Source organism: Haliaeetus leucocephalus, unplaced genomic scaffold, assembly GCF_000737465.1.
Source record: "Haliaeetus leucocephalus isolate CR32 unplaced genomic scaffold, Haliaeetus_leucocephalus-4.0 Scaffold473, whole genome shotgun sequence".
Classification (NCBI taxonomy): Eukaryota; Metazoa; Chordata; class Aves; order Accipitriformes; family Accipitridae; genus Haliaeetus; species Haliaeetus leucocephalus.
The window spans coordinates 2619290-2632915 of NW_010972909.1; positions in this window are offsets into that span (position 1 = coordinate 2619290).

Sequence of the window (13626 nt, forward strand, 5' to 3'; positions counted from 1 at the left end):
TCAGAGTGAGCTGTGCAGGAGCACCGGGCTGAGAAGAGGGTATGTAAAGGCTGAAAAGCGGCAAGGAGCAGCTTAGGCTGAACATTCAGCGTGGTTACATTACTAGTGTCGCTGTGGATAAACACAGAGTGATGCATATGGGAAAAAGCAGGCTTGTCTCACACGGAAAACAATGGGCTAAGTGCTTGCCTCTGCGGAACGCAGTCACGGGCTGTAATATTAGGAAACCACCTCGGGGATCAGCAGGAGTCAAAGATCTCGTCTCATTTTAGGGAGCAAATCAGAAATCTTCACTCTGCCCCTGTACAAATCTGTGGTGTGCCCACATCCATGAGCAGTTCTGCTCTTCCCACGTCAGAAAAGATGTGCAGAACTGGAGGATATTCAGAGAAGGATAACAAAGGTGATCCAAGGCATGGGACGGCTTTCTTACAAGCAAATATTAATTAAGCCAGCTGTTTTAAGCTTCCCTAATTCTTCAGCCTGGGAGAGGATTGATTGAGGACATCTATGATAGAAGCCTATAAACTCATGTATGTCTTGGAGGGGGTGATTATTCACTGTCTCTTCCAGTACAAAGCAAACAAGCTGTCAGGGTCAAAGTTCAGAATAACCAAGGGTGAGCAGTTCTTCCCATCAGGCGTAGTGAAGCCCTGGGACTCCTCGCCAGCAGATGTGGGTGTTAAGAGTTTACATAGGCTCAAGTGGTGATTGAACAAGTTTGCAGAAGGGAAATCCATCCTAGGTTATTAAACACAAAAACACCAGGAAATTCCTGAGTCTCAAACCATTAGAGTTTGGGAGAATACTCTTGGGAAACAGCATTATAGGCTTGCCCTGTTCCTACATTCTTCACCAGGCATTTGCTTTTAGCCAGTGTCAGAGACAGGAAATTGGGCTAGAGGGACCTTTTGACTGACTGGTACTCTTAGCCTCACTACAGTCATCATCAGCATGCCAGTCTATAAATGTTTGCTAGGAATAGGAACATTCATCACAGAAAACTCCACCATCCTTTAAAAACCAGAGTGCCCTGTAGATGGTCTCTGCAGTCTTCACCACCCTGCCTCAGGAGGGTAGAGCACACGCAAGTGTTTAACCTAAGTGGAATTATGGCAGAAGGTGAACAGCAGAGTTGGCAGTTGGGTATTGAAACAAATGGACAATTATTCCTTTGGACATTTAGGTGTTTGTTTAACTGGTTCCTTTTAGCATACAACAGGGCTTGGTGGTATGATCGCAGTACCCAAACTTACATGTTCCTAGTGGCATTCCCTCTAATAAACACCCTGATTTATCTAAGTACTGTATTTAAAAAAACCCCACCAACATGAAGAGAGTAAAATGTGGCATGGAAGGTGATCTCTCAGGTCCAAGTGAATCATCTTCCCTTAGAAAAGTATTCTGCTGTTAGACTTATAGTCAACACATTTGGTCAATTTGAATGAGTTCAGACCCAAATGAGTTCAGACTCGTCCTTTCCAAGTGAAGGCTTTTCATCTGCCCTGGCAAATTGTATTGGAAAGCGGGGGAATCTAGTGGCCTTGAAGTAACAGCCTTGTTCCCTCAGTGAATCTTTCTGACCACTCCTTAGCTAGATACCCCTAGCTCCTAAAAGTGGAGATAGAAAAGATCTAATAGGCAAGTTAAGTCTTCCTGATGTGGGATGTCCAAGAAGATGGCTGCATCAGTTCCACACTGACACCAACGATGGCCTCAATTTCTGCCCATTGCCACCATTTCTCTTTTACTCTTTTAAGCTTTCTGAAGGCAGTGTTAAGTGCATGCATCCTTCAAACTTAATGTTATAAATCTACTTGCTGTCAATGGAAAGTTGAGCATATGCACAGTTGTTTTTCTTGATACAGAATTGAAGGCTTTTATTCTGGGCTCAGGTATGGATCATAGCCCACTATACAGCCTCGTCACAAATCAGGAGCAGCAATTTACTTTCCTTTACAGGAAATCTGACCTATGTGAAAGTGCTGAATACTTATAAATGGAGAAAGCCTGTGAGCTTGGTCCAACACCCTTAACCCCTGGCAAAACTTTTATTTCATAATGGGACTTGGAGGAGAAATTACTCTAATGGGAGGTACGAAAGTAAATTAAAATAGGGATGTTAATTTGGAGTGAGTGTAAATGGGTGTGACTCTTTTGAAATGGATGAAACTGCCCTCCCTTTCGCCAAGTCTGGATTTGCTCCTTTCTCCGTCCCCGTGCCTGTGGAAAAGCAGGTGCCCTGCTCAGCTCAGGCTGGGAGCCTAGGTGTGTGTCCTCATCTGTCAGTCCTGCCCTTACCCTTTCTTTTTACCAAAACAAAAACAAGCCCAGAGGAATTTAAACCTGCTGGTTTTGTTCTGTTAACAAATACTGACTGCAAACCTGTTTTTCTTGCTCTCTTGGTGGAGAAGGAAAGACAGTATATGGACAGGGAACTGTAGATGAAGGGCCGCATCAAACTGATGTTTGCACTTGTAGAGGTTGAGGAAGGGTGGTTGGAAGGGTTAAACAGGCCTGGTTTTGAAAGCAGTGGAGAAAAGAAGCATGACGGCAAAAATATATTAAAAATAAAACCAAAACATAAAAAACTGGCTGCAAAGATGGACTTGGGCAAAAGCATTTCATGTGGAGAGTCATGCACACATATGGGATAAATTACCAAGAAAGGGCATGGAAACAAAACATCTTAAATGTGTATTTAAAAGCAAAAGAGCAGGGGGAGAAGAGGAGACAGGGGATGTTGCTAAAGAAACATGATGAGAGAGACGGCGTAGGAGCCAGCAGGAAATGGTAGCAAAATAGCTGCCAGCGAAAGGGCCAGTGGGGCCGATGGCGTTCAGCTCCTCTTGTTTGTCAAAGACCTTTGTAGTACCTTTCCTGCTGGATTTAACACAGATGCACAGTGCGGTGTGCAGGGCGTACGCACCTGAGGACGCAGGGAAGGAGAAGCATGGGGGAAACGAGGTTGCGAAAATGGAAGAGACAAGCAAAACACCCGGTCCCTCGCTCAGGGAATCCCTGTGGGCTGCAGGGCAGGAGGAAGAAGTGAGAGGAAGGGAGTGAGTACTCTTTGCAAAATATTCCCCTTGGCTGCCACCCAAGAACTCCTATGGGAAACTAAGGTACTTTTGGCATGTGTGGTGCTAAAACAAACCTTATCTACACCACAAAAATTAGAGCTGCGCTCATTATCTGCATGCATTGACAAGGGTAGCTGTAATTGGGACTGTTCTGGTTCATATCTGTTCTGCTCCCCATGTTCCTCCATGCTCCCAGCGAGGTCTTCATAGTGGCTGCAGAAACAGTGCTGAACTTAGTTTGTCCTTGTCTACACTTGCAGCTAATTCACATTAAGCCCTGGTTCAGCCACTTCTGTTGCTGACACCTGTTGTCAGCATTCGGTAATTTCTTTTTTTAGGACAAGCCTACGTTGGCCTGGAGCTCAGAAAGGGCCTTAAATTAGACTTAATTCTATTCAGATGTAGTTAGCAGTATTTAATTAGCACAGTCCTGAAGCAAAAGTCAGTCTATTCCTTGGATCACTGGAGTGCATTCTGGATACTTTCCATATTGCTGCAGGAGTCTGACCTTTATTTTTTTTATCTTTAGCCCAAGAAATGTGCTGGGGCTTTTCAAGAACTTTCAGAGTAGGGGCCGCATCTTAATAGACAGATTCCTTTGCAGATGGCTTCCTGCTCGTTTGCAATTGCAAAACTTCACTGAGGCAATTACCATGATTGCAGACATGGGAATGTGACATTAGGAAAGCATTTAATGTATTCTCAGCATCTGTTACAATACTGCTGCAAATGGAAACCATGGGGAGATGCCAGCACTACGGGTAGGACTCAACTTGCTTAACTTTGACTGACGAGAAGTTCACATCCAGTCTGAACTAGACATATAGGTACTTTCTGTAGACAGTGAACAGACACAGGCATATCCAGAGGGTGATTCACCTATCCTGAGTTGGTGTCCAAGGGAAGAGGGATGACTTGTCCTCTGATAGTGCTTCATTTTCTGAGGGAGTAGTTTAGACTAGCAATCCCGTATTAGGCAGCTAAAATTAGGTGACTTGAATCCTGTCCTCTGTGACCATTGTGATTTTCACAGACCACTGGAAACTGCCTCAGAAATGATAAGCCAATGCTAATTGCACCTCTTTGGACTATCAGCTGGCAAACTATGAGATCTGTCATGTGCCAGAAGAGTTCATCTTATTCCCAGAAAGTGATGCAGGAGCTGGCAAGAAGATACTCTATAGGAATAAGGAGAAGGCGGGGTGTATCAGCAGTAATGGAGACAAACCCCAGCCTTCAGATTAAAAGCCTTAGCTGTGTAAACCAAGTAGAGAAGGATGCTCTAGGACCTATTTGTTTTACCTTTTCTGCTTTTTCATTCAGTTTCTTGCCCATTTTCTGCCTTGTTTCTATGGAGATGCGTACACCACACGGCTAGAACATCATCCTCCTTAAATCCATTTTTAAATGGAAGTTTGGACAAGACTACTGAACTGCTTATCTTAGAGGCTGTTAGTTCTCTGCTGGTGAAATATTTTCATGTTGCATGACATAATTAAATATGAGAACAAAGAAATAGACAGAGACAATTAAAAACATTTATATCCATTTAAAAAATAACTAAATTTCAGGCCCTGAACATGAAACAACCCCGAAAGACAATGAGAAAACCCCAGGCTGGGTGACCCAGGAGAGCTGGTTGGCTGGGGTGCAGGTGGGATCTGAAACGGGGGTGCTGTACGAGCCCCGTGCTGTGGGAGAGGATACAGCCGTGATTTGAAAGGATTGATTCCTCCGCATTTCTGGAAGGGAAGAGTTTGGGCACCGTCACGGCTGTGGGTCTTGAAAGGAAATAAGCGTCTGTCTCCCCTGCAGCCCAGAGCCGGCTGCTGAAATGGCACAGACTCACCCGACTGAGCTGGGTGTCCCGAACAGGCTGGGTACCGCAATGTAGCGGGTTTCACCTCCCTCATCTCCTCCAGTGGATTCTGAGGCTTGCGCAGAGCTTTGTGTTTGTTGCAGTTTCATGGTTTCCAGGAGAGCTTGCAGCAGCCACGGGTGGTGACTATCGCAGGCCTTGAGAGCGGCGGGTCTCAGGCCAGAGCTTTTCACCTCAGCCTTTCCTATTAATTACCTCGTTGAATCCTCAGAGTGCTGGCTTCAGCGGACCTCCTCCTTACATGTCCACCCACATCGTGGAGGGCGGTGGGATCCAGCACCCTTGCAGCTAGGGAGAACATCTCATTTGCTTTGGGGTATCTCCCACTTGGGTTACATGGAAATACCAGCTTGACCGCTGTCGGTGGGGCAGGGGCCCATCGAGGCCGGGGGGGGTGGCTGGGAATCCCCTCCGTGGCTGGGCACCTAGGGCCACGCGTGGCCAGAAGAGTCAGTGCCTTCCCCTGCTCTACCATCTATTAACCTCTGGGTCCTGCCAACACACTTGTTGGTGGGGTTGCGCTGTGACCCAGACCTGGGAGCTGCACCAAGTATTAAAAAAGCCCTCTCTATCCCTGCTTTATTACTAACTTAACCTTGGGCACTTCGGTGACCTAGCTCAAACCATGGCTTGCCGAACAGCAGCATCCACTCCACTGAGGGGGAGGGTGAAATCAGGGCGAAAACGTACAGCTGGAAATGGTGATGGTGGAGAAAACATAATATTGAAGCAGATCCTAAGAGTTTTCAGGGGTTTTTATATAGCTTAGGCCTAGCTTTTAAGAAGTTAGCCTGAAGCTTGAACTAATGTGATTTGTTTCAAATCAGCTGTTGGGGCAAATGTCGTGCTTCTTTGAATTTAAAGTATTTTTGAGTACTCTAAATACTCAAAGTACTTTAAGTACTCTGAGCCTTTGAGTACCTCGGTGTGTCCGCCAGTGGGAATCAGGCCCCTACAAACACTCTGATGGGGCAGTGCCACAGAAATCATCCTGCTCGCCTTCCCTCTTCTCCAAACCCTCATTCCCTTTTGCTATCAATAACATTAGCACGGCTGTGCGCTGAGACAGGTTGGGGAAATAGTCCTGGGGCTGCTCCTGCGTTTAGTATCTTCTTTCCTTCTTTAGGAAAGACCACTTTTGGGCCTCTGTTTCCCTCTTCCTTAGTTGTGAAAGTGCAACTGTTTACAGCAGAGCTGCAAAATCATCTGGATTATTCCTCCCCCTTACTTTTCTTTTCTTATTTTTCAGTTTCATTTTAAAGACCTTGCTTAAAGTTGAGGTGGGAATGAGTAGTCGAGGGTGGCAAAGGGCGGAAACCTCTTAAATCGTCTTTGTGACATTGAGTGAAGTTGTGAAGGGGATCGTGCAGCAAATTGTGATGTTTAACCATGGCCTGCCGGGGCCAGGGCCAGGAGCTTAGCTGTGGATCGCCGGGCTTTTGGGGCTGGAGACCATCCCTTTGCAGCCCCCCCGAGGCTGAGGAGCGGTGCGTGCCCATCTTCAGACCACACTGTGCCATCCACTTCTCCAGGTTTTTGGGGAGCTCTGTCAGGCTGGTTTGCGACAACTCGCTTACGCAATATAGGCTGTATCTTCTTGCTGCTGCCAGATTGTGGAAATCTGCAAATAATTGCGAAGTCTGCCAGTTTAATTGGATTGTGGTGTATTTGCACAGATGGGTGAAGTCTTCCAGGCCAATATTTTCCAGAGTGACTTAGCAGTCTGTCAGCTTTAAGGTGCCCAATATGAGACTCCTTAAAAGCGATGGGTTTCTGCAGATTTTTTTAAGAGAAGCACCCCCAAACAGAAGTAATCCAAACCTTCGATCACCCAGACACCCCTTGCCCCAGAGACCTTGAGATGGGGGATCTTTCATAGTAGCTTGATGTAAGCCAAACTAAATTCATAAAAATAATACAAGACATCTTAACACATCATTTGTTCAGCAGAAAAATCCGGTGTGAATGTGTATGTGTGCAGGCATTTACACAGAAAGTATAATGAATAAATGAATATTTGTGTGTTAAGGGAAGGAGGAAAAGAAAGAGTCGGCTGTTGTTGTTGTTGTTTTTTTTTTAATAACGTACAAAATGTTACTGTGGAACAGTGTCCCTGTGTGCTCTGGCCCTTTTCCAGGCCTAGAGCTAAGTACTTACTGGGGAAAAGAAAGCATCGTACTTGACTTTCTGAAGTATAGGCTGTTATCGCTTGTTAGAAGCTGAAAAGGAAAAGAACCAAATTACTTATTAATTAAATACAAACTCTGTAAAATTGTTCAGAAATAACCAGTCCCTGGGGCCCAAGCTACAGATGCCCGATATTTGAATGTACAAAAGAAAGACAGTTTATTAGCATTATCATCAACTTTTTCTACCAATAACTTGCAGGGAGACAAGAAAGCTGTAGTAGATACTGCTGTTCTAACAGAAAGATTCCACTAAATCACCCTTGCAAAAATAAACAATTTGTAAGAAGGAATAAATGGCTATTGTAAAATGTTGTTAGGAGCATCCACAGAAGGGGTAGTACCAACCTAAAATCAATTCAATTAAGTAAAAAAATAATTTCACAGGCAGAAAAATGATCTAGCTACATGATCTTGCTGTAATTATTATTGAGAACATGACCTTGGAAGTCTGCACAATTGTAATGAAGTTGAGGTGCCCTAGTGCTAAAGTCATTCTCGAAAATAGGACTTCAGCAGCTTTGAACCAAAGCTAGCTGGCTTTGTAAAGTCTTCCCAAATGATTCTCCAGATCATATGTTCAGAGCTGAAGTCAACCCTTCACTTGTGTAGCCAAAGTGGACCTCGGTTCCCAGTGTGAGGACGTCTCACTATTTTGCTGTGTCAATTAGTTTTTTGTCTTAAAGTTCTTAGTCCTGAAGCCATGCTACTGCTAGAGACTTTTGAATCTTTCCTTTCCAGTTGAATGAGTTCCTTGTACCTGTGGATAAGGGGGAAGTCTCAAAAAGCAGAAGACATTAAAAAGTACCCAACACTTATTCTTTTGGAAACTTCAGCATTATTAAAACCCTGAAGCGACCTTGCACCCTCAGAGCTGTGTATTCATTAGAGCCCAACCTCCACTTTCCCACCAGGCACCCTGAGAAGGCTTATTGCCAACCATCTTCTAGAGCATTAGAGACCGGTTTTCAAAGGTATTTAGACACCTGAATGCCTTTGAGGAGTTGGCCCTGAGTTCTCAGCAGGCTTAATTTGGCCTGGTGGGTGGCTGACTAGCTTCTTTTGATTGCTGAGTGCTGAGAGTTGGGGTTTTTGTTTCTAACTCTGGGACTGAGCAAACCAACCACAGCAGAGTGAGGCAAGCCGAAGGAAGGGTCTAGCAAGGTCTAATAGTTTGCTCTGAAGACTTGCAAGGAGCATGTTAGAAAGGGCTCCCCGCTGGCCAGAGCAGCTTTGGCCACTCTCAGGTTCTTAAGGCTCTCTTGAAATGATGATGTGCTGTAGGGCCAAAAAGTGTTCAGACACCCACAAGGTCAGATGAGGGCTTGGATTAATTTTTGGTAGTTTTGGAAGGGCAAAGGAGTTCTGAGAGGTTGCACGTGGCTTGCGAGTACTGAAGACCACCAGGAACAGAAGAACTAATTTTAGGACTTTGTTACGGAGATCCCAAGAGCAGTTACTGAGTCAGACCATAGCTTTTGGTGCTTCTGTGATTTCCCATCTGACTGTTGCAGACTTGGGGTGGGAGGCAGCAGCAGAAAAGGAGAATTACACGGGGCCCTCATAGTATCAGCTATGTTTTGTCATTGTCATTCAAGTAAGCTATTAATATAGACTATAATATTTGCAATGTTGTTCTGAGTGGAAGTTGTTCTCAAAAAGCTTTTCAAACTGGAGATAACAAGGTGACAAATCCTTTAAAGTGATGCTTTCAGGTACTTGTCTTTGAATAGATGTCCCAGTTTAGCTGCTGGCAGCCAGAACAAAGGGAGTAACCAGGCAGCTTGTTAGAGTCGAAAACCACAGCAGATTAGGCCTCTGCTCTGAGAAATGTTTAACTCCTTATGAGGGAAACCCAGAACACATGCTGGTACATAGAAGGGCTCTCTTTTTCCATCTTTCTCATAAGCAACTGAAATCATGGCCCCGGCACATTTTGCAATAGGCTGGCTTCAGTGAAATAATTTTTGCCTTTTGGCTTGCCAACTTACTCTACTATTTTAGGCATGGCTGGTTTAGATCAGCCGTGAGCAGGGTTAGGAGCGCTGATGGCAGCCTGTTGGTAATTGGGCTCAGCAGGCTCTTGCCTTGGCAGGACTGCCACTGGTGGGGATGGACGGTGGCAGTGCACTCCTGGGGAGGAGCAAGGAGTTGTAAGTTTGGCTGCTGGCAACTGGGCTGCAAATTCTTAGAGAGCTGAGAAAAGGGGGAGGGGATCCTGCCGAACCTAATATGCAGGTTGCTTATGAAAAGATCAACTCAGAGACAGTTCTTGGGTGGTTTTTTTTTTCCCTGAGTGGTATCCCCCAAAAGACCGTGTTTGGTTCCAATGTGGGGTCACTGGGATGACAACGTTTCTTTTGTTTTGAAGTGCCTGTCACCTACCTCATAAGGATTTTCTTGTTGCCAGATGCTTGCAGAATCCATTTTCAATTTTTCTATGTAGTAACATCCCATTGCTGTAGGTTAATGCCCTGGCTTTTGCATCCTGGAGCTGTACAATTCCCTTGCTGGGAACAATTGGCACAAACAAGATGTGGTAAGCTTGAAATGTAATGGGTACTGTTATATTTGTAATTACCCTGGCACCTAGAGACCTTGACTGAGATTGAAGTCCCACTGTACCCAGTACTGTACAAACAGAGCGTTTCCAGCAGCTTAAAGTCTAAACAGATTAGGAGAAGGCTGAGGGGAGAAATGCAGGTGCCAAGAGTTGCAGCAATGTGCATAACATGACCTAAGGCAGCCAGAACCAGAAGTCAGATCTCAAGCCCTGCTAGTAATCAGTTACTTAATGCCATCATTTTGCTATGTGAGTTGGGTCATCTCCCTTAAAGGGTTTAGAAAGTAGCCAGACCAGTTCCTCTGTTTACATAAGGAAGATGTTTGCAGACCTCTTGATCCTAAGGCAATTAATATAGCCCATTGCGGGGGTGGGAGGGTGGGGGGGTGTAATCTGGGCTAGATTCTCCTGTAAATGGCACCTAGAATGCCTAAAATTCTCACAGATGCAGATGTTTTTGTGTCGGGGTTTTTTTTTTGTGAGTGGCCTCTTTGTGGTCAGTTGTAAGCATCACATTTACATAGTTCTGTATTTCTGACAAAGCCTATTGCATAAAGTTGGGATCCTACCAGATGAAAACAAAACAAAACACTAACGAAAAATAACAAGCTCTTCCAACAATGTTCAGTAACTGAGTTAGAGGTTAGTGCTGCGTTCTGGAAAAAAAAAATAAAAATCCAGGCACCATATGATTTCATGCACTAAAAACTTTAAACATTTCAGAGGAACATAACATATGACATAGGGTGTTTTTATTTAATGAATGGCTTTAAGAAATGGGGCCAGTGTCCCTTCTCACAGATGAACGCCTTGCGCCAAGAGCGTTGCTGTACAATGTGTCATCACTTGGGAACCTAAAGAATTGTACTTGAGAAAACATCGCTACAAAATATCATCCCCTTCCCAGAAAGGTTCACTTCAGGCTTTGTAGAAAAACAGAACAACTCATTTCCACTGAATATAATTCATCTGTTGAGAAACTCTTGAAGGCGTAGGTTGCGGAGCAAGTGGCTGGAAAACTGTTTAATCTCATAGTGGCAGTAATAGTTCGTCATTATTATTACTGCTTAGCTCTTGCATTGCACTTTCTATACTTGGCGGACTTTACAAACACGAAGCAGTTAATCCTCACCGTACCCTGGGGAAGGGGTAAAGTGTTTTTGGACGCTTTATGGGGTCTGTGCAGAGCTGCACTCCTGGAGCTGGAACTCCCTGAAGTATTTCACCTGAGCGGGGCTTGTCTTCAGCCTGAGGTACAGCTGCTGCCCAGGCAAGGGCCTTTCATTTCACTGTAAAAGTCAACCACACAGTGAACTGGAGGGCTTTGTCCAGTTGATTTGTACCTGAGAATATTCTGTGTGGTTTGCATTGTGACTGGGGGGGGAAGGGAAAGGGAAGGGGGCTGTTTAGCCTCCATGAGAAGCCTCTAGTTAAGATTCTCATGTCAAAAATTTGCTGTTCTAACAAAGTGGCAAGGGATATGTGATGTATGAAATGGGAAGTCTTACACAAATGGAATTATATTGGCTTGAAAATGCTTTTGTTCATATGGTGTGTTTTGTTCGGGGAAATTAGGCCAATTTACAACAAGTAATCATTTTACTGTCTAAGTCTCACCTCCACAATAGTGTTGTTTGCTGGGATAGCTCAACATAAGAGTGTGTGTGTGTGTTTATTTTTAGGGACTGCATATGAACATCCTCTTCCTTGTCCCTGGTGTGGAAATGGAAAAGTTGATTACCCAGGAGGGTGCATTGCTGCTGGCTGTAGGACACTCCCAGCTTCACCTGCTTCAAAAGCAGTTTAAGCTTGCTCTCATTTTGTATTTCAGGCAAAATGAAAAAAAAAAAAAAAAAAGTGGTCTGAGCCATACCAGGAGATTCTTCCCTGAGATAAAATCAGGGTCGTTTAGAAGGACTGCTCCTTTAGCAAGTCAAGGGAAGGGTGGTGACAAGCAGAGATCTCCAGAGAGAAAAGAATGAGTAACTTTTCAGTGCTAATAGTTTAACCTGTATCTTCTGCAGACATAACTGTTTGTATAATCTGCCCTACAGCACGGTGAGATGGTCCAACCCCTTGCACTAGTGCAGAGAAGGCAGTTCTGACAGATTACCCAATTTTTAACACAAATCGCATTAAGGACACCCCTAAGCTGTACCCCCAGCCAGCACCCTCTCAAGGGCTCAAAATCCCCTGAACTGTTCCTCGCACCCTGATCCCATCCAAGGCTTCTGCAGGTGTGTGATGGGGCCCACACCCCAGGGCACAACTGCTTTCCACCTGCTGCAAGGGAAATAGAGAGCCGAGCCCCCCAAAAAGTGAAGGGCCGCAGGGATGAGAGTAGGGACCCTGCCTGGAGGGGGGGGGGGATGCTCTCAGGAGGGAGGCCGAGTCCTGGCTCTGGCCTGATCTCTGTCCTTAGGCTCCCTCTAGAGTTTACATCAAATGAGCAAAAGGTCTTAAAACTCGGCTTGGCTGTATCCCCCCCCCGCGTCCGCGGCGTGGGCAGCACGCCTGCCTCCTGCCCACGCTGAGCTCTGCTGCCTGCAGCAAGGGGCTTGCAGGCAGGACGGGCAGCGGGAGCGGCTCCCTGGCATGCGGGGGGGGGGACTGGCATCTCCCAGCCCCTTCCTCGGCACCGCTCTGGTCCTGGGTGCTGCTGGATGATATCCCAGAGTCTTCGTAAGCTAAAACGGCTCTTTCCTCCCCGACAGTCTCTGCTGCTGAGCCATACCGGGCCCTAATCCTGCCCAGAAGGGAAGGGGCTCCCATTAAGCATGTTACGAATATCCCCAGTGTACTCAGGTGAATTCTCGGGGCCTGCGCCTCGAATGTCGTAGAGGCCTCACCCCACAGATCTTGAGGAAATTAGCATTTTGCCTGAGAAACTGGAGGTGTGGGGAAACAGCATCAGCTCAGTAACAGCTGAGGTTGGCGAGAAGCAAACTTCCTCAAGGCTCCAGCTTTCCAACGGGTCGCTCCATGCTCCTGCCCTCTTCATCCTCAACTCTGGAAGATGCATCCTGTGGAGGAGCTCGGGTATTATTCCCAATTTCCCCGCTATTTGCAAGGGAATATTGCAAATCCCAGACACCCCAGATGCTTTATGTGTGCAGTTTAGATGTGCTTTGCCGGTTCACTTGACAACTTTATAAAGTGCTGGGGAAGGAGGGTGGCCAAAAATGAGGACGGGAAGCTTGCCTGGGCGGTTCTGGAGGAAAGAAAAAACAGCGAGCAGCTCTGCCAGTGGAAAAGCCCCAAACAAGAGAGGGGAGCAGGGTACTGGGAAGAGAGGGGACGGGGTGTTCAGAGGCTGTTAGAGGAGCCAGGACATTCCTCGCACAGACCTCCCTATAAACACTCCTCCCTCCTTCCTAGTTCACTCCTCCAGGTTTTGCTTAGGGGGATTGGGGGGGTTGTTGCTGTTGCTTGTTTTCCTTTCTTTCCCCTAATCCCCTCTTCCGATCTTCGACTGGCTGCATCTTCAGCTTAAACGGCAACAGAGCGAGGAAAAAACGGCTTTTGGCGGCAAGAGCTTTGGGGTGGCTCTCGGAGCTCGACCCCCCCTCCTCATCCTCATCCCCACTCCGCTGCGCGGCCGCGCAAACCCCCTCCGCGGCGCGGCTGCTGTACCCCTCTTTTGCAAGACGATGGCGCTCTGATCTTTCCAGAGCTTTACTCCGGGACTCTCTAGTTTTTTTTTTTTTTTGAAAGCTTTTTTTTTTGGCCTTTTTTTTTTTTTCCACGCTTCGCTGCTACTACAGGCGGGCCCCTGCCTCTCTCACGATTTGCTGCAGCCATCGGGGGTGCCTGACTGTAAACAAAACACTTTAGATCATGGCAAGGTCGCTGCAGACACAGCCTTTTTTCTCCTTTGCAGCCGCAGCGATTTAAGGTGGATTGCCGAGACCGGGG